This window comes from Montipora capricornis, chromosome 2, assembly GCF_036669925.1.
Source record: "Montipora capricornis isolate CH-2021 chromosome 2, ASM3666992v2, whole genome shotgun sequence".
Classification (NCBI taxonomy): domain Eukaryota; kingdom Metazoa; phylum Cnidaria; class Anthozoa; order Scleractinia; family Acroporidae; genus Montipora; species Montipora capricornis.
This window is the reverse complement of record NC_090884.1, coordinates 12,559,991-12,567,490: the sequence shown is the minus strand read 5'-3', so window position 1 is coordinate 12,567,490 and position 7,500 is coordinate 12,559,991. Positions and strand designations below refer to the sequence as shown.

At 40.3% G+C, this 7,500-nt stretch overlaps 1 long non-coding RNA gene across 1 annotated transcript in view; it reads right to left on the bottom strand.

Moving 5' to 3' along the window:
• Positions 1–3,750: 3,750 nt before the first annotated feature.
• LOC138038880 (uncharacterized) overlaps positions 3,751–7,500 on the bottom strand; it is a 14,797-nt gene continuing 11,047 nt past the window's right edge. The window contains exons 5-6 of the long non-coding RNA XR_011130318.1: positions 6,460–6,509; positions 3,751–3,798 (exon numbers count right to left, since the gene is read on the bottom strand). This is a non-coding gene — a long non-coding RNA (uncharacterized lncRNA). The remainder of the gene's footprint in view (positions 3,799–6,459; positions 6,510–7,500) is intronic.

Genomic DNA, 7,500 nt, shown 5'->3' with positions numbered 1-7,500 from the left:
TATCAACTATGACGACAAGGACTAGGGATTTAGTTGTCGACAACTATTTGTGATCGACAACTAAATAAGTCCGATAAAGGGATTCCACACACTGGCGCTCAAATACTGATTTAGCAACCGATAAGCAGGTAGGTTAGGCACCAAGAGCTTACTACGCAAGCTCACGTGTTCGTGCATTCAAAATGGCGGCAAGAAAGGAGAGGTAAGCTAGAAATTACTTTGCAGAGTTTCCTTCATTTACTTACGAGTGACAACCAGGAAAGCTGAGAAGTCGCTTAAATCGCATTCAATCAGGCAAATAAGAACACAAGAAGCGAGAAAGTCAACACGCCAAGAAAGTACGGCTTTTTTATTGAGAATTTTTGCGTGCAAACATCGTTTTCAGTTTGTTATCGAGATTCCCATAAAAATCCTAATAATTTTTTACACTCCCAGTCTGGGCCGCCTGTCATTAGCCTACTAAGGCTCGATACCATACAGTAAATCGAAAAGAATTCTTGCTCTAAAATGGGGATTGGTAGGCTAATTTGCACATTAGCAAAAGAATATGAAAACAGGTGCCATTAATGAATGAAGTCTATGACAGGTTTCTTTATAGTGGCCTAGCAAACAGAGAATTGACTTAGAATGTCAACATACCAACTATGACGACAAGGAAGAACACTCCGTGGCATCAAATAATGGAATCGTGGATGGATTCCTCAACCCTAGTGGCTTTTTCTCTTGAGGAAATCCATGATGCCAATTTTTCCATTTGAGGCCGTTGTTTAGGTCCGCTTTCCGGATCCTTTCTAGCCGTACCGGTGCATAGCTCTTTCAGACAAGAATCCTTCGGAGTAGTCGCTTCTTTGTGTCAATGACTTTCCTCGCTACTTTCTAACTCATTGTCACTCTTACTCTCAGATTCTTCATTACTCTCACAGTCGTCACCAAAATACCATTTATCCGTATCTCCTTCGCTACTTTCTACCTGTGAATTTGAGCTTTCCAATTCTCGTCTGTCCGCCATGTTTCAACCAGAGCTAATTTATGCGGGATTGTAAATAAGTATATGCAGCACTGATTGGCTAACCATAACCAAGGAAATGCTGTTTTCTGGGGGAAGTGTTTCTAAAAATAACTAGGTCTGTCAAAACGCTCGATCCAAAAGTAAAAGGGGAGAGGAATGCTCCTACTGATGGGTTCCTGGTACTAAGGATTCCATGAGAATTTCAATTATCAAAAACCCCAAGCGAGAGGACAATTTCTTTTCACTTATTTTTAAATTAAATACCGGAAAACATGGGGTGCTATACCACAATGCCATGTTTTTCGGTCTGATGGCGTCTATGAGAAAATGTAGTTGTAGATGTTCACGGAAACTAAAATTACTTATCATAACGTTTTGAAAATTAAAAATCTGAGCTAACGCTTAAACTCTCCTTATGTCTCTCCATTTTTTGTTAACTTCAATGCTAAACAAATAAATACAAGGGTTTTCGTTTTCCTTGTTTACCAATACCATACTACAAAAACAACTATTACCACCCCCCCCCCCCCCCCCCTCTCGCAAATATTAACCTGTGTAGAGCCGCCCATCCCATTTTCCAGAGGAGAGGTGGCGGCTGTACACAGGCCTCACCAAAACTAGCCAACTCCTACTTACTTAAGTTGTGCAAGTGATGTAGGCTTTTTCTTTTTACGTCTTCCTAAAAACTAATCAAGAAACGAGGAAACAAGTTTTAGTAATCCGTAAGAAAGCTGTTCTGTACGAGGTTGATTTCATGCAGAAGCTGCCCGATTACCGGCTTTCTGTCAAGATTTCCTCACAGGTCTCTTAACTTCATTATGCATATCTAGTTTCAGCCCACGCGGATGTATGCTTTTAGTCAAAAGACTCAATTCCGCAGGGGTAAGCATCTCATTTACAAAATATCATTGTTAACAGTAGAAGACGCATACAATGAATTTTTTGGTCAAAGTAGCGCTTTCATAACAGCAAAGGTATTGCACTTAATCAGTTTTTAAACGTCATCGGAACAAAGTTTTGGAAATCTCTGATAAAACAGAGCTTCTATCTTAAACTGTTTCATTCCGCAGGTCAAATACACCTGTCTTTCATATAAATACGTAGTAGAGGGCAAGGATGACGTCAAGGGCTAAGACAAAACCAAGAACCAACAGACTGCACACCGGAGGCTCTGCCCGCTCCAGCATGAAGCTGCAATGCGGCAGGTCAAGGGTACGAACCCGAGCCAGATCAAAACTCTGGACCTTAAATAACTGAGGAGAAACTGCTCCCTTTGTAATTTCATCTGAAAAAGTTAGACTTCCAAGTCTTCTCGAATAAGGACTATAAACCGTATGTCCCGTCTCACAAATATTTATTAGCCAGTACCAAAAATACCATAGTACTCTTTGTTTGTCCCTCCAAAATTTTGCATAAGCATTTCTTTCATTTTATCTTGGGACTTGCAATGGTCCAAGGAGAAACTGGAAACAAGCTTGTGCAAACTTTTGGAGGAACAAACAATGCGTATCATGGTATTTTTGATAGTGGCTAATTAGATACAAATCACAAATATCTAAACGGGGCGTAGTAGCAGCAATTCCCAGTGTTGTGACCGCCTTTTTGAGTATTTGGGTCAGTGGTGGGTGGGTATAGCAGGTCTATGTGTATTGATACGTATAAAAAAACACTTGCCCTATAAAAATAGAATTTAAGCATTAAAGAAAAAAACATTATAAACCGGCCAAGTTCGGTCCATCTAGGGAAAAACTGTGCCCTCGGTCTCGAGTACGACCCTCGGCCTGCGGACCAGGGCCGTACTCGAAACCTCGGCCACACTTTTTCCCTATACGGACCCCCCGGCCGGTAAATAACATATATATATTTGATAAATCCAATCCTTACCGGAACACTCGAGCTCAATACTCGCTCTCTCTTAGGAGGCATGAAGGAGGAAAGCGACCTGTGAGGAAAAGGAAAACACTCCGAGGCGTCAATGATGTTATGAACAGAAAGTCACCGACAGGTGCACTGTGGCAGTCACTTTATTCTCAGCTAAGCTGGTTAGTTCATTCACACGAGCTAGCCAGTGAGCTGAAGGGAAAGCAAGGAGTAAGAGCGACAATAACTGTGCAAACCAGTGCAGACCTTAGGGGTGTGAGAATTTTATTTCAGTTATTCTTAGGCGAAATACGATCACTCGGGGCGTCATAGTACAATGCCATGTTTTTCGCTCTGATGAGGTCTATCACAAAAGATAGTTGTAGATGTTTAGGGTAACTAAACAGGTGTCTGACATTAGCAGACTGCAGACTGCCTAAAAATAGCGCTGATAAACATTATTTAAGTCTAAGACCCCATTTCAAATAGCGCAGATAAACGTTATTTAAAAGTCTAAGAACCCTTAAGTTAGTTAGTATAACGACAGCTACACAGTAGCAGTCACTTTATTTTCATTTAAGCCGGTTGGTTCACTCACACCAGCAAGACAGCTAAAAAGTTTGCAAAATTGGTGAGACACTCCCGTTAAAATAAAGCTTTTCTAGCTTCTAATACCCGTTGTATCTACAATTCCAATCTTTCCCAGTTTTCAGCAATTTTTTGTATTGCTAGCAACATTGATAAGGGGGGGGGGGGGGGTTGGGAGAGGCAAATAGGTAAATTAACAACGCTCGAAGAAGGTGAAGTATCTCCACTAATTTTGCAACTTGTTGTAGCAGAAGGGAGGGCGAGGAAGAGAAACAAAAACTCAAATTGCTTACCTTTCATCACTTGGGATTGGATCAACTTCGGAGGAAATGCTTGGTGACCTAGAGTCAAAATAAGACTCTTAATTATAATCGCCTTCCTCTTTAGCAAAGGATGTCACATGGTTCATTGGCTCGACTAGAGTTTTGTAATTGTACCAAAACACCATAAAGTGAGGGTCTCAATGGGGGAATAGCTTTCCCGGCTAACGGTTTAAAAATTCGCCTTTTCACGGCTAACGGTTATGTTTTTTCCGTCGCGGTTTACTCACATGAAAAACAAAGAAACGTTCCTCGTGGAAATGAAACAATTTTTTTTGCTTTTTGTGGTTCTCTGTGTTACTTAGTAGCGTTTTTAATACACATATTAGGGAGTTTAAGATCTACGACGGCGACGCTCGACGAAAACGTTACCTCAAAATACAACTTTGCTTTATCACAACTCTTTCGCGATTATTCAGTCTCGTTCACGTCCTACAATATGAGCAAAGTACCCTAAAAATAATTTGGTACGAGCGGTTTCAGAGTGGAAATAGAGAATGAAAGATGCGCTGTTGCATGCTTACGTTGTCGTCAAAACCTCAATTTTGGTGATTTCACGTTGTCGTTATGCAGAGGATCGCTAACATACTTGCTAAAATCCGTGCTGCACGTGCAGCACGATTATTTATGATCGTTTAACCAATGATATCATTATTTTGTGGCGTTGCAGTAGTCATAGCCGTCGTCGTTTCTTAAACTCCCTATTGACTAGAACAAGTCATTGGTCATCAGAATGCTACTTACATTTTTGTCAATACCTCCAATTGGGTGCAAGAGAGGATGAGGTAAAAGAACAGAACCCCCAAACATGGGGCAATGGTAGTTTTTTAAAATCGAATTTTTAACTACGAAGCCTTTTTTAGAGAGGCACCAGATTGGCCAGTCGTAATGACGTAATATAATTTTAAATATGTGTGGCGTTAGGAAGGAAAGCTTAAAATAGCTGTGTGAAACTAAAAATAGATTTAAAAAACTATGATGTGGCGTGGAGATCTATTCTCTTACCTCATCCTCTCTTACTGGGGGTTATTTGGGACTTGTTTTGTCTTCTCAGACAAGCCTAGCGGGACCGAATGTCAAAGAGAAGAGCAAAGGAGGTAAAACGGTGTCGAGTGGTCTAAAGTCTCTAAATATTTCGAAATAATCCCTATTCCACTTTTCAAAATAACAAAAAACACGCTAAGTTCTTTAAATTTTTTTCACCGCTAACGGTTATTTTCTTGTCCTTTTCAAGCCTAACGGTTAACTTTTCTTGACCTTTCACTGCTAACGGTTAACCCCCTCTAAAGCCACAATTAAAACACTATTATATAGAGATATTATCACTACTACTGAATTGCCATAAATCTTATCTACTGAAATTCTACGTATTTTCTCCCTTGCATATACATGCATATTTCCTTCATGCATAGGTATATATGTAGATACATGTATTGAAAAGAACTAATTTGTTAAACGACAACTGATAGGCCCGCCAAGATTAGCTTAGCCGAGGAAATAAAAATTGTCGATTGATGAGCCCAACATTGAGCTTGGCGGGCCAAAAAAGTGGAAGAGGTTAGCACGTCTTTTAGGTACCAACAGAGACCTCGACCTTCATTATTTATGATTATGATTATTAGGAGCCTTCTTGACAGACCTACAACGTAGTTTTTCTTAGAAAGCCTTTCCCAGAAAAAAGTGTTTCCCTGATCACGGTTAGCAAATCAGAGCTGTAGATTACGCATTCACAGCTCCGGCTAAAACATGGCGGATAGACGGGAATTGTAGATGGATTCGTCAAACCTAGTGGCTTGTTCTCTTGAGAAATCCATGATGCCAATTTCTCCATTTCATCTTCCTTCAGAGAGCTTGAGGCCGTTGTTTTGATTCGCTTTCGCGATCCTTTTCTAGCCGTACCGGCGCATAGCTCCTTCAGACAAGAATCCTTCGGAGTAGTCGCTTCTTTGTGTCAATCACTTTCCTCGCTACTTTCTAACTCACTCTCACTCTTACTCTCAGATTCTTCATTACTCTCACAGTCGTCACCTGTGAATTTGAGCTTTCCGATTCTCGTCTGTCCGCCATGTTTCAACCAGAGCTAATTTGTGCGGGATTGTAAATAAGTCATATGCAGCACTGATTGGCTAACTGTAACCAAGGAAACGCTGTTTTCTGGGGAAAGTGTTTCTCAAAATAACTAGGTCTGTCAAAACGCCCGCTCCAAAAGTAAAAGGGGAGAGGAATACTCCTACTGATGGGTTCCTGGTACTAAGGATTCCATGAGAATTTCAATTATCAAAAACCCCAAGCGAGAGGACAATTTCTTTTCACTTATTTTTAAATTAAATACCGGACCACATGGGGTGCCATACCACAATGCTATGTGTTTCGCCCTGATGACTTCTATGAGAAAATGTAGTTGTAGATGTTCAGGGAAACTAAACTTACTTATGATAACGCTTTAAAATTAAAAATCTGAGTCAACGCTCAAACTCTCCTTATGTCTCTCCACTTTTTCTTAACTTCAATGCTAAACAAAAATATACGACTATTTCGTTTTCCTTGTTTACCAATACAATACTACACAAACAACTATTAGTCGCCAAAATATTAACCTGTGTAGAGCCGCCCATCCCATTTTCCTGAGGAGAGGTGGCGGCTGTACACAGGCCTCACCAAAACTAGCCAAATCCTACTTACAGAAATGCTGGAAATGCTGGAGCTTTTTCCTTTTCACGTCTTTCTGACAACTAATCAAGAAATGAGGAAACAAGTTTTAGTAATCCGTAACAAAGCTTTTCTGTACGAAGCAGATGCTGCCCGATTACCGGCTTTCTGTCAAGATTTCCTCACAGGTCTCTTAACTTCATTATGCATATCTACCTCATGAAAACAAGTAGGTCATTGACCAGCCTTTCCTAAGTTTCAGCCAACGCGGATGTATGCTTTTAGTCAAAAGGCTCAATTCCGCAGGGGTAAGCATCTCATTTACAAAATATCACTGTTAACAGTAGAAGACGCAGAGAATGTAGTTTTTGGTCAAAGTAGCACTTTAATAACAGCAAAGGTATTGCACTTAATCAGTGTTTAAACGTCATCGGAACAAAGTTTTGGAAATCTCTGATAAAACAGAGCTTCTATCTTAAACTGTTTCATTCCGCAGGTCAAATACACCTGTCTTTCATATAAATACGTAGTAGAGGGCAAGGATGACGTCAAGGGCTAAGACAAAACCAAGAACCAACAGACTGCACACCGGAGATCGAGGGTACGAACCCGAGGCAGATCAAAACTCTGGATCTTAAAATAACTGAGGAGAAACAGCTCCCTTTGTAATTTCATCTGAAAAAAGTTAGACTTCCAAGTCTTCTCGAGTAAGGACTATAACCGTATGCCCCGTCTCACAAATATTTATTAGCCAGTACCAAAAATACCATAGTACTCTTTGTTTGTCCCTCCAAAATGTTGCATAAGCATTGCTTTCATTTTATCTTGGGACTTACAATGGTCCGAGGAGAAACTGAAAACAAAGCGTGTGCAAAATTTTGGAGGAACAAACAATGAGTATCATGGTATTTTTGATAGTGGCCTAATTAGATACAAATAACAAATATCTACACGGGACGTAGTAGTAGCAATTCCCAGTGTTGTGACTGTCCTTTTTGAGTATTTGGGTTCTGTGGTGGGTGGGTTTGGCAGGTCCATACGTATCGATACGTATAAAATAAAATTAAGACTTAC